Source organism: Chenopodium album, chromosome 11 (assembly GCF_948465745.1).
Source record: "Chenopodium album chromosome 11, dcCheAlbu1.1, whole genome shotgun sequence".
Taxonomy (NCBI): domain Eukaryota; kingdom Viridiplantae; phylum Streptophyta; class Magnoliopsida; order Caryophyllales; family Amaranthaceae; genus Chenopodium; species Chenopodium album.
The window spans coordinates 59,403,021-59,417,612 of NC_137844.1; the positions used below are offsets into that span (position 1 = coordinate 59,403,021).

Below are 14,592 nucleotides of genomic sequence, written 5' to 3' on the forward strand. Positions count from 1 at the left end.
CCAACATAGTTTACTGATAATCTGATATAACTCTTAACTTACAAGGGGACAAAAATAGATAAGTATACTTTGCTATCAAAAGACTCCCTGCATAAACATAACTAGTATCACACTATAAATAAAAATAGATATTGGCGGATTAATCAGGTTGCAAGAAAGTTATTGAACTATGATATATTGATATGCATAAATAACAAACATTTAGTGCTTGGTCAATCTGAACAGCAGAAGCTGAACCAACCTCTCATCAGTTGCCAAATTTTCCAAAATAGCTTGCTACAAAGATTGTTAAAGAAGACGTAGAAACATCAATCAACCAATCAAAGCCTTGATCTCATAATTGGGGTCGGCTACATGAACCAAACTTGATTATTCCGTGTAATCATCGACAAAGATCCTCCTCCTCCATCCCTTACAATCCAATGCCTCATCCTCATACAAATCCAAAAACTTCATATCCTTCCTACCTCCTTCCAACCAAATCATTTTCGGTCTCCCTCTCCCTCGTTTAACCCCTCCATGGTCCCACCCTTCCACTCTTCGTGCCGGTGCACCCTCGGGTCTCCGTCTTACATGCCCAAACCAACGCAGACGATTTTCCCTTAGTTTGTCTGCAATGCCTGCCACTCCTACCTTCTTGCGAATAACCTAGTTTCTGATTCTATCTCTTAGAGTGTTCCTGCACATCCACCTTAACATTCTCATTTCCGTAACCTCCATCTTTTTAATGTTGCTCCTTCTTAGAAGCCCAACATTCTGTACCATAGAGCAACACTTGTCTTATGGCTATCCTGTAGAATTTTCCCTTCAACTATAAGGGAATGTTTCGGTCACATAACACTCCCGTGGCCGCTCTCCACTTAAGCCAACCTGACTTAATCCCGTGGGCCACGTCTTGATTAATGTCACTATTTTTCTGGATGATTGACCCAAGATATTTAAAGCATTCATTCATGGTCAAGTCCTTCCCATACAAGCTCACTACCTCATTGCTTATCCCCCTCTGAGTACCAAAGCGGCATACCAAATATTCAGTCTTACTCCGACTTAGCTTAAATCCTCTAGATTCCAATCTTTGCCTCCATTGCTCCATCTTGGCATTAACCCCATCTTTAGTTTCATCCATCAAAACAATATCATCCGCAAATAGCATAAACCATGGTACTTCATCTTGAATTGGTCTAGTTACTTCATCTAGAACCATTGCAAAAAGGAAGAGGGTTAATGCAGACCCTTAATGCAATCCAATTGTAATTGGAAAATCTTTTGTTAGCCCTCCACATGTCCTCACATTTGTTGACACATTCCGATACATATCCTTAACCAGGTCCACGTACCTTCATGGGAAACCTTTCTTCAACAATGCCCACCAAAGCACCACTCTTGGCACCTTGTCATATTTTGTAAAATTATAAGTTGATAAAAATGATGAAACTACAATATACCATTAACTGTAACAAACCATTCCTCTTATTTACTCAAAATGTTATGCATTCACAAAACACTTTTTTTGTATATAAAATTATATGATAAAATCTCCTGAAACTTTAAACAACTGACAGAAGGACAGAATAATGCACAGAGCTTACATATTCATATAGAGATGGACTAGATAACCTTAGTTTAGGGATCACCATGAGAGGCTTTCTCTCACTCAAGACAATCCCGAACTTTGCCAGAAGATTTAACTGTTTCCCCTCCAGCAACTTCAAATCAAAGGAATGTAACAGAGAGGCTAGTGAAAATATGACCGTCTTGTCAGCCATTCCTCTCCTGGTACAAACCCTTCTGCCTGAGCTAAAGGGAAAGTAATTGTAGTAATTCCCAAAGTCAAACTTAGCATTCACAAACCTTTTTGGGTCAAAGTTTAATGGGTTAGGCCATATTGAAGGATCTCGATGAATATCCCACGCATTGATGAAGACTTGGGAACCCTTGGGGATGGTGTAGCCTCCAACAACACAAGACTCACCCAGAGAATGAGGAACTAGCAGGGGTAGTACAGGGTTCAAACGAAGTGCTTCTTTCATGACAGCTTGTAGGTAAGGTAGTTGTAGATGTGATGCTCCTCCACTATGCTGTCTCTGCCAACTACTGTGTCCAGCTCATGCTGTATTATTTTCAGCAGCTCCGGTTTGTTCATTATATCTGCCATTGCAAGTTCAACTGTGTTATAAGTTGTCTCTGTTCCTCCCACCACAATATCCTTCCCATATGAACAGCTTGAAATTAGTATAAAACTATAAATAAATGACAAAGTGATATTGTATAATGGTAAAACAAAGAGGAATAAAAGTTGGAGACAAGCAAGACTGCAAGACTCCAAACAAGGAGATATGGATACCTACAACATTCAGAGCCATACAACCACAATCCCATAAGGCCATACCTCTTCATTAATGCTTAAAATTTCCAATGATTGAAGATCATTGAGACTAACTCAAGCTTCAAATTAAGTGAAGTCTAATTTCTTTAGCTTAACCAAAGTTCAATCAGTGTACTCTTAATTAGGGTGTCAATCACAAGATGAAATCACAGCTAGAGGTGTAAAATCTGCATTTGAGTGCTTGTATATCAGACTTCCTAACATGCTTCCATCAATTTATCAGTAAGTTTTCAATCTTATCACAAAATCAATAACATTATTGACTTACCATAAAAGCACTAACAATAATATAATCCATCTTTAGTAGTATATACTTTTTGTTGACATAACACAATTGACTGCCATATTATTTACAAAAGATAAAGCCACAAAGCAGTATAGAGCAGCTAAAATTAATAAGCCATACAGGGGTAATGAACAGTTTAGAAGCATACCATTACCAAAGCTTTAAGATGGGTCATGGAAAATGACACCTTATCATTACCTTCACCTTCATAATCATCCCTCATTTACAACAAAACCTCCAGAAAATCCTTCTCTTCCTTCTTCCCCTCAGCTTCCTCCGAATTAATTCTCATCCGTTTATTAATCACCTACTCAAAAATTCTATCCAACCACTTAGCACACTTCCCCATCCTCCTCTCAACCCCCTGCAAATAAAACCTCCCCAAACCCGGAAAAAAGTCTGATATATTTGGTGCAACCAACAACCCTATAAACTCCATCACAACCGCATGAAACTCCGACTCAATATTTTCTCTCTCTTCAGCCCCCAATATTGACGGTTATCGTTGTCCCCACTTTCTTTGTCAATCCCCGGATCATGAACCGGATATCCTGATGACGGATGCCATGCATGGTGTCACGGGATTTTTGTGGACTAACTTTTTTTTCTAAGTTAGGGACCTTAGTGGTTATCGTGATGACGACTAGACCAAGTCTAGACCATCCTAACAACACTTAAAGAATAAAAAGTGTATACACAAATAAGAGATACCTACTAACACAAGCACAAGAACACTATTAAATTGTGGCTCACAAATACAACAAGGAGTTTTTCTCTCTAGAGCTCCAAGAATTCTCTTCCAGCAAATGAATGTCTTATCCTATTTATAGGCACTGACTACATCCTAATCAGTTAGGATAACTACCCATTACACCCATGATCTAGTAACTGCCCACTACTTGCATGGTTACTTGGATGCATCTGAACTTGTCATACATGATCTCATAACCGTCCTACTATGTCATGCTCCTACATTTTAGAAGGCATGCATCAATTATGCTTATGTGGCATACCCATTTTCCCTTAGTGCTTCTATTTTCTAAGGGCACTAAGTGAGCGGCGTAACTACCTTATGACATGCCATTCTTCCCTCCGAATAATTACCCACGTTCTAGGCAACGCTCCACTACTTTGGTGCTCCTATTTTATAGGAATTGTCGTAGCAAATGGGTTAACCACATTCCGAAATGACTTTGGACAAGATTCTGATCAAGGTAACTGTTAGTCAACCCAGTAACGACATGGACCTATATTTTAGGAGCTATACTTAGTCACATGCCACCTCAGCATAACCGTCTCGATATTTTAGGGAGAGTGGTGCAGCGTGGGTGGTGACCATAACCACCCATTATCTCCACAACACAACCCACCCTTGAATCAAGGCAACCGTATGCTATCCACAATGATTAAGTTAACCGTCAAGGAATCCCTACTATTATGGTCCACTAAAGGTATTCGTGGTAAGACCACTCCATTTTGGCAAGGCTCTTCCTTAGTGACTAACCCATGGCCACATAAGTCCATGGTTCCACCATAGGAACCATAGTCATCGTTGGCTAGGTCGAGCTTGCTCCTCCATGGGGGAGCCTTCGTAGTCTCCACCATAGTAGAGACCGTAGAGATTTCCTTACATGATCCCAAGCACATTCCCATATCAAGCCACGCTTTGTTAGGCTAGCATGCATCGTATTTAGCCATATGCTAGGTTGGTTCGCCCACATACGCCTTAGTTGAGACCACCGAGTCGGTTTGTCCTATTAAGTGTTCACCTAAGCCATCCTCATGTGCTATAGTCCCCATAGATCTCTCTATGTCCAAGACTATGCCCAAGCCTCCTAGCCATATGGCCACCCTTAGGTTAGCCACGAACCCTTGAGGGAGCACACACCCCCTAAATAGCTTTATTTTGATTTAGCCTGGAAAACCTAGTGAATATCCAACTGATAGTAACACAATAATGGGCTCTCGGACCAAACCCTTTAACTTAAACCTTGGCCCTTAAGCCATGTATGATCTATTAGGGTCCTAATAAGTCCCCTCAATCAATACGAAAGGTTGTTATGGAGTTTTGTCCATCAAAATACTCAAAGGTTCTTTTGGGGCGCGCTCGCGTGCTAGCCACAAGCCCAAGGCCTAGTTGGCGAAGCACTTGCTAGCACTAAGGTCTAAGCACATGGGGTTATTCCTTATAACCTCACAAGCTTTAGACATGAGTGTGAGTTGCTTTTATCGTCACTTAGCTCGTTTCCCTTGAAGCAAGTGTATGCAAGTGAGATCTCGTAGGCCTTGCATGCCTATGCGGGTTGGTCGAAGCTCATGCCTTGGTCAACCCAGGTGACTATGACACATGGCATCAAGTGCAGTGGCACTGAGCATCTCTCACACAAACCTTCCGCAACAGCCGCCATGCAAGGCCATAAGGAGACAACACGATGCTTTAGCCTTTGTACGTGGCCACTCTTACAACAATGGGCACATCATGGTTGGTGAATATGGTGTCATGGTCTTTAAGAACCTCCTTAGCTTGAGCCGACAAGGAGATTACCACACCAAGCTTCATTCCAAGCCGGAGAGAGAATATAGTAGGTTTGGGCCAAGGTGGTTAAGTAGTTTTGGATTTCTGGATCTACTGAGAGGAGGTGGTTGTTTATGGTTTTATTTGTTGGTGGGGAAGAATATCAACAATAACAGAATGAGGAGGATCAATAGTGTAGAAACCCAAATTTCTGAAATCATGGAGATTTCCTCTACAATGGTTAAATTAGATGCAGCAGCTAATCATTCCAAAAAAAAAAAAAAAAAAAACAAGCAATGATATTAATTTAATTTCATGTACTGCAAATCTGCAATAATAAGCTGACAACCAAATCACATGTCCTGTGATTCCTACCAAATATGTGCCTAACATCTTACAGGTTGCAAGAAAGTTACTGATTTTTGACATGGATAGGTTACGAATGTTTGGTGCTTTAATTTGGATTGATTAGGTTGCAGGAAGGTTATCGATTTTTCAAATTGATGGATAACGAATGTTTGGAGCTTGATTATACTGTACAGCTTAACTCAGCTCAAGTTTAATCAGCTGTCAGATACATTGGTGTAATAGAAGTAGTAGGTCACTTAAGGATCACATATAAACATCTCTTTAAAATTATACAGGTAAGGGTATGTAAATCATTCGTACTCGTTGGCCCTATGGCCTCTATCCCGTCTTAAATTGGTTTATGGTCAAGTACACAATAACAGACATGTCACAACTTAAACTTCATCAATTGTATTTATTGACATTCTACAGAGGCTAGACACAAAAAATTGAATTTAAAAATGCACCGTAACAACAAACCTTGGAGAAAAAAAAAATATTAGGAAGTAAGAAGCTTACATCAACGAGCTCCATAAATCTCCGAGGTAGAACAACCTCTTAATTTGTAAGCCTTCTATCCTTGAAGAAAAGGACATCCAAAAAAAGTTTAGTACAGCCCAGCTTCTTTATAAGCATTGAAGCAAGATGAATTCAATCCATAGCACCTTTCCTGAGCAACATATTTTTGAAGTCAAAGATTTGTAGCCTTGCCTCCTGAAATATGAAGAGCGTTTAAATTTGCAGCTTCAGAGACACATTGGTGCACCATTAACATGATCACCTGAATTAAATTCAAATGTCAAAGTTAATCTTCTGCTACCCCATATATAACTAATCTCAGTCAAATATACAATCATATAGACCAAACAGACAATTTTATCACATGCCACATAATACTATTAAGACATCATCAATAGAACAAGTGTAAGAATTTTTACCCATAAGAGATATTTTGCAGCAAAGCTTGTTTGACATAACCTTAAGCCATATTTGAAGAACTGAAGATCCAAAGAGTTCTTTTGCTCATTCTTTGGGTGAAAAAGACAAACTAGATTACATCAAACCACTTGGGCAGACCTCAGCTTGCACAAAATCAAATATTCAAAAAAGAAAACATATTGTATAAAATAACAATCAGCCAACTAATAAATCTTTCCATCATTTAAACTTGATTCACAGTGTGTGTAAGACAATAAAGATACAAATGTTAATAACAAGAGTATCTTGGACAAACCTGTCTTTAATCATCCCTAAATTTCACTAAACAGTCACAGATTTGACCTTTTGTTCTTTCCAGATGTGAAGTTCAATGATTCTCATAACTTGGAGCTCTATAATCAACCCTACAAACTATAATTGATTGATTGCGCTCACCATTTACTAATAAAACAAAGATTTAGGTTATTTGAAAGGAATAAAAGAAATTAAAATGTGGAGAAGGAATGCTGCAACCTTTTAGTCAGCAATTTAAGATCATGCAACATTTTCTTATGGGCATTATCCTCTAGATGAAGACTAATGTATAAAAATTATAGCAACTATTGAGAAGTACCAGTGTTACCATGCATCTGACTAGAGCCTGGAGGTAGCATTTGAATGAGCACCATACAAGCAGATGAGCTACTATGCTGCATAATGGGCATAGACTACTTCATCTACTTTGGGATTCATAAAAGATTTCTGATTCTTTGGGGAGAATAATGTTATATCATGCCCTAACATCATCAGATACATATTTGCAGGGGGGCGAAATCTTTTGTTCTTATCTTGATCAAAAGAAACTTTATTCAGCAGATTCCTACACGGCTACACTGAACATTGACTGTAACTGCCCTAACCTTCTGCTTTGTCATAGTCTCACAGGAACAAGGTTCCCAAAAAGCATCCTTCTCACAAACCATTTATGATTTATGTATAAATGGTAAAAGCTAAGCTTCCAAGAAGTTTAAGCTGAAATTCAATTATAAGATGAGTAAATAAAATCTCGATAGTTAATCAATTTGCCTCACCAGAACACTTCATTTCTATCTTATACCAGAAATGAGAATTGAAGTAAGATATACATTAGAAATTGGAATGCTCTAAACTGCGACAACAAAATCTGAAATTTGACCTTGCGAAGAGATTCGGAATCATAAAACAAATCTAAGGAAAGGATTGCAGGGCAGCAACCCTTTGCTACAATTGATAGTAGAAAAGGGCAGTTTTATGGCTCCAAAAATGTTCACATCTCAAGTACACCAAATAAATATGTACTGGTACTGCTCTAAACCATCTACCACAAGCTGGTACTTCAATAACCCCTTTGAAGCCGAAATGGGATTAACAAGACTCTAATAGCAATGAAGTAAGTAAACAACCCACAATCCTATACAAATGAGTTTTAACAAGTAACATTGACGAATAACAGAACACAAAAAGACAAATCAAGCATATACTCCATGTATTCAAAATAACAAGACATTTAGCTTTCAAGGCCAAACCTTTTCAGTTTTGACAACTACATTCAATCAATATATCATCATAAAAACAACAAAAAGACGTACTATTATAAAAACCTTAGTAAAGAAATGGCAATGATACAAATTATACACACTTGGACAAAGTAATCAACACAGTTTTAACTTCAACAGCTCAAGTCAAATGTAATCCATGATTTGGAACAATGATCATATAGTTTAACCTACATTGTCCCTAGAAAAAATACTTACTCATAAACCACTATCAAGTTGTCAACACTCCCCCCCCCCCCCCCCCCCCCCCCCCTCTTCCTTATTGTACTTATTCCACTCCCAATAAATGAAAGAAGAGGATCTTACACGGAAGATAGAACCTTTGGTGGTACTAACTACTAAGGCTTTGACATTGTTGTTGTATTCCACAATCAATTCCCAACTTAAGACAAATTGAGCAACTAATGTGTCTCATGGTCCAAAAGTAGAATTTCCCAACTTCTTACAAATTTCGCCAACCTAACAATTTCATAGTTTTCCACTCTTTGACAAGTACAAACTCTTGCTAGTTTATCATATATTATCATACAATGTATGCCAATTAAATAGACGGCGCAATGTGGATGTCAACTAGTATAGTTGATTAAAGTAGAGTGATATCAAACACCGAGATCAAATCCCGTCATATTACTCGCCTTTTAGGACTCTCTCTATACCAATAATAAATTAAGCGCGCAATACAATTTTTTAAAAAGCAAAATCATACAAACATACAATTGCCACTTTTCACATATAATACCTCAAAAAAGTCCTAATTTTTTATAAATATTGACATACAATTTTCACAAATAAAAATTGAGAAAATCATAAACATATTGGACGAATTTCAGCCAGTAACCAACATCAATTCCTTAAATCAAAACGAAAATGCAGCTTATACATGAATTAATTCGAATTATCAACAAATAATTGAGGCGTAAAATTAGGAGAAAGAAAGAGGAAGAAGATTACATAATGGAGATCGCCGGGAAATTAGGGTTTTGCGGTGGTTTGACTTGTCGGGAAATTTGGTCGGCGATTTGCAAAAGTCGGACAAACCAGGAAATAAAAAATTACTCCGTACTGTAAAAAATGGGCAATATTTACAAATCTTACTTGTGAAAAATAATGTACTCGTAATAACAATAAATTAATTTGTGTGAATTTTAGCAGATAGGGGTGGTGGCGCAGTTGGCTAGCGCGTAGGTCTCATAGCTAAAGTTGAGTGATCCTGAGGTCGAGAGTTCGAGCCTCTCTCACCCCAATTCTTATTTTTTTTAATCGGCCAAGCTCATGTTCAACCCCAACGTTAGTTTTAATGTCACCAAACTTGTACCGAATTCTAACCTGGCTCTGCACAATTTGTTTTAGTTTTACCAAATTTGAACCGAATTCTAACTTGACTCCTCTCAATTTGTTTTAGTTTTACTGAACTGTCAATGAAGCATGTTGGTTTTAGTTTTACTGCACTTGAGCTTCGTCGATGAAGCATGTTGGTTTGAGTTTGAGTAGAACTTTTAAGCTTAGCTCTATAAAACATGTTCCAATACTAAGCACATAAACATGTTCCAATGTGTCCATAAGCGTATTCAAATACTATTGTTGTTGTTAATTAATTGTATCCACAAATGTATTACATGAACATTTGTAGTAATATTCCCATATCACATATATTTGTCATTCAATTGATAATTTAAATGTAAAAATAAAGGGCGTATATATAATACTGACATAGATATGTACGATCGATGTACCTTATACCTTATTTATTAATACTCTTAAGTATTAAGACTACACATGTTCCAAAGTAGTATACATATAATCATTCGTCTATAAAATATCCCAAATCAACTGGACAATAACGTATAAATAGTGTTAAAAATCAGCACATAAAAACGTATACAAGTACATTATCTGCCGCCAAACACGGAAATGCCTTTTTGCTATTTGACTTAAAACCCACCACGAACTAATTGCATACTAAAATGGCATATAGCTTTACATTTTTGGTTGTCAAAACACGTAGTTTTTATTGTATGAGTTGTAGCACAGATGGCCAAATTCTAAGGCCATGGAAATAGGATAGAAATTAAAGGTCCACATGAAGTGTATAAACATGATTATGAAAAATATAGAAACTAATAATAATGGCAAGTACTTTAAGTTAAGCACTTTGCAATAATCTTCCTTCCTGGCACAATGGCATTCTGGCACTTTGCAAACTCTCTTTAAGTTAGCTTTGTAGATTGTGTGTATGCTATTGTCATTGTGTACGTTATTTACGTGTTTGTTTCTCCATAACATTATAATAAAAATATGCTATCATTGGTGTTTACTTTGGCACCCAAACTCGCCTTGTTTACTAAGTGGGGATTGGGGGATCATTAAATTAACCTACCAACCCTCATTCTGTGGGCCACTTTTGTGGAGATTTCTCATACATCCTCCTAAAGTTCTAAGTGGATAAATTGGTCCACGTATAGTAAATGCAAGATTTAATAATACTCTATCTGTTCCATAATGTTTTTCTGTTTTCGGTTACTTAGTTCTTAGTTCCACGTATAGTAATGTGCCTGTGTCGGGTTGTGCAATGGACCGCCTTTATTTGGGAGAAACATAGTGAGGCATGGCACAACCAGATTCGGCATGACAAAGCACGCTAAAATTAATGAAATTTTGCTTAGGCACGCAAGCTGGCACAATGGCACGTTGTCTTAGACCGTGTACGAGCAAATCTTTAGAAATTTTCAGCCTGACACGACACGAAACTCATGGGCTGATCCATGGGATGTGCTTTACTAAACCCAAATTAAAGCCTGTAGGCCCAGCACAGACACGACCTAACACGACCTAGAGCCATCTTTAGCTAGGGCCATGCCTAACCAACTAATGCTCCATTCACCAAAGAAGGACCAGTTTCAACTCAATGCCATAGTTGGCCTACATAATTTTTTTTTTTTTAACCAATCGAAAGGCCATAACCTATAAAAAAAATAAATATAACTTTGGTAACAATTGTTCAAATAAATAGTTTCCCCAAACCTATAAAATGCATAATTAATTAATATGTATACACTTTTGGTCTTTCGTCTAATGTATCTATATTAGACAAAATAATACTCCGTATTCATATAAATTATAAATGAAAAAAAAAAATAAAAGAAAAAAAAAGGAAGAATGAGGTCGATGGATGGGGATTAGAAACTATAAGGATCGGAGACACTTTATTACCTTTTTTCATATCATGAATGTATATTACATATATTATGGGGCTGTGCCCCTTGGCTTAAAAACAATGAATGAAATTTCATGTTGTTTTCTTCTTTGGAATGTTATGGGGACCTTATAATTTGGGTACGTATGGGGCGGTCCAACGTCTCCAATTCGACTGACATATGTTTTGTTTTTGCAACAATATAAATATAAAGTAGAAGATGATAAAAAGAATAATTCAAAATTTTATTTATGAAGAAAGATGAAATAATGATTCAATATTCCACTAACACCAAACATACAGTATCTCATCTTCAATTCTTGTTACTTTTGTAGGAAAGCCAGGTCATTTCTCCACAAACTAACCTAGCTTCAAGGGTTTGTATAGTAGGACCATTTTTCTTGGCATGCTTTCATGGGTTTTGACTTAAACCGTTTTGTTCTCAATTACTTCTTAAGTCTAATTCTAACATAAGGGAGTGCATCACCCTGCATTCCACTCTTGTTGTACATATAGTTCTCTTGTAACGTTAATGTGGCGGTCAAGTTGAGGCAGGAAAGCTTCATTCGTTGCTCAATTTAATGCACTTTTTACGTCTATGGAGTCCTGACTATCATACCCCCATACTCGTCTCAGTTATTCCTTTTTTTCAAGTCTATGTTCTAAAATGTTCTTTCTACTCATAGTAAATTTAGTATGGAAGTACACAAATTCACAAACATAAGGAAATTTTTTTAATTTAATCTAGCTTAGTGATAATATATACAACTAACTACTCGTATAAGCGACCTTTATTTCAGTAATATTGTGATTATTAAATAAAAAATAAAAACATGCTATTGAATAGGATGGAATTTCACTATTGCGATAATTAATAAAGAATCAAGAACAAAAAATGTATACTTCTATAAGAAAGGGAAACTGATAAATAAGCCATTAACTTACTATATGTATTATGATAAGTTGCTTTTGGATCGATATAGCAAAATTTGCAAATTAAGGCATAAGAGCATGCTAAAGTTATTAATCACGTTTTTAGCTTAATTTGTGTATATACTCAATTATTTTTCCACTCCCGTACTAAGCAAAGGAATTTTTTAACGTCATCAGATCAATAAATTGTTACTATTAGTAGCAAATTGGATTCTCATGAAACAATAAGCATCATTAATAATATTTTTATATCATTATAAATAATATAATAATGGATTAATGTAGTTCTTAATTATGTAATAATTGCTCCTTAACATTCATCAGCCTCTTATCATGCTTAGGTAAGATAAATAGTAGTGTTGTATGAATTAAGCTTGTAGGTGAATAATTGTACGTACTGGCTCATTAGCAACTATAGTTGTGTGGTCATGATGATGCAACCAATTGCGAAAGTTGGTAGTTATAAAATTCCATAAAAGAGGAGAAAATAAAGATTTAACTTAAAATTTATACTTTGTTTTGATCATTAGGTTGAAAAAATTAGTGAGACGTATCTTATTATATGTGATATGATGTGTACTTGCTACATTGAGTGGATCCGAATTGATACACTATCTTTGTCAAAAAATTGGTTACTTACAGTTTTAATTTCATATGTTGCACATCTTATCTTGATATAGACTTGGGTGAGTGTACGTAGAATGTAATTCTACCTTTATATAGTTAGTATATGTACCATGTCGACGATTTCATTACTTGCTTTCAATCGCCAATCCATTCACATGATGTGCTATGCACCCTCTCACGTTCAAGTTTATGTTGGGAATTATATAACGTTTCATTAACATTAGACTATCATCATCTACTATGGAATAAACCTATGAGATTGAAACCTCTAATTGGTTAATCGTTTATATGCAACACAAACAAACTTTTATGTTTTCGGGCGTTTTTCTTGCTCTCTTATAATCATATGTAATAATATTAACAAAATGAACATCTTGAGATAGAGATATCCATTTTTATCGAAAAAGTATGCCTTCAAGTTGGTTAGCAAACATCTACACTAAAACAATATAATAAAATATCTTCTTTAATATTATTGTTCGACCTTCTCACACGCTACGACTATAACTCTATAAGGGTGTGTATGATAATATGTGTAAATAATATTGCTCCGTGTTATATTGTATAATGTATAATCTATTAACATGAGTCTCATCAACCCTACCGTCCGTGATTAACAATTGCCAAAAGCTAATAAATCTACCTGATAATTTGATGACATAGATTATATTTTCCATGTACTACGTGACAGTTTACTATGATTATACACCCCCCACTTTGTCGGAAACAAATACACTTACTCTTATACAACAAATATACCCGTAATAATTCCGTGATTCGCCAAAAGGTAACGCATATATTGTTCATATAATATGGGGTAGGCCTTGAAATGAAAACTGACCAACGTTAATTATGTGTGACAAAATTAATTAAATCAATTGAAGTTACAGCTTTAATTCCTATAATTGTCTTGTTATACTATATAGTACTTTATCATGCTATGATTATGTCACTAAGTACAAAACTATAGGTGATTAATTAAGTTGAAAAAAAGATGACTTTGGTTCTTATATTTTGTTGCTTAAAGCGCAATTTATGAACATATAGTATTATTGTGTATATTTTTTTGATGACGAAAAAGTATGCAAAAGTCCTTATCCTTTATAATTGAGTGGTATAATTATTAGTAGTAGAATAATTCAATGTACACAATGCCTTTCCCAAACAAAACTAAGCTAGAGATATATGCAAAGTATTTTAAGAAGCCTTTATGTCACGAAATTCATCATTTCTGAGTTGTAAAAAAAATCAAATGCATAAATTGTATGAATAAATTTCAAATACTTTGAAGGAAAAAGAAAGAAATACTCTATTCGTGTTTGAATAAATGAAACTTTTTTCTTTTTTGATCGTGTTTAAATAACTAAAACATTTCTTTTTTTTTAGTAACTTCCCTCTATTTTTAAATAATATTCTCATACTTATTTTAATAATATTCTATTAATTAATGGTTTTCACAAAACCCCTTTCTCTCTTTTCTTTACTCAAACTTATACTCTACTTGTAATAAATTCAACTAAACTTCCGAAAACTCTATAAAAGTCAAAATATTTCATCTATTTAAACACGAAGAGAGTCCTCCGTACATACAATGATGTTAGAATTATCACAAGCTATGCCCAAATTGAATCTTTATGACTAATTTAGAACTCTTGCAATTTTTGTATACACGTGTGTTACATAATTATTTAATCGTTGATAATAAAGTTCCAGGCTATAAGTACATATGAGTATGAAATAAAACTTCACATCAATGTCCTTTGTTGGTAGAGTGCAAATGCATTTGAAAGA

At 35.7% G+C, this 14,592-nt stretch overlaps 1 non-coding gene and 1 pseudogene across 1 annotated transcript; one reads left to right on the forward strand and one right to left on the reverse strand.

The window, feature by feature from the left end:
- Positions 1-1,547: 1,547 nt before the first annotated feature.
- Positions 1,548-7,436, reverse strand: LOC145567013 (flavonoid 3'-monooxygenase CYP75B137-like; annotated as a pseudogene).
- Positions 7,437-9,203: 1,767 nt separating this feature from the next.
- On the forward strand, positions 9,204-9,291 carry TRNAM-CAU (transfer RNA methionine (anticodon CAU)). The gene is given in 2 exon segments: positions 9,204-9,241; positions 9,256-9,291. It is a non-coding gene; the product is annotated as a tRNA-Met (tRNA).
- The last annotated feature ends 5,301 nt before the right edge of the window (positions 9,292-14,592 follow it).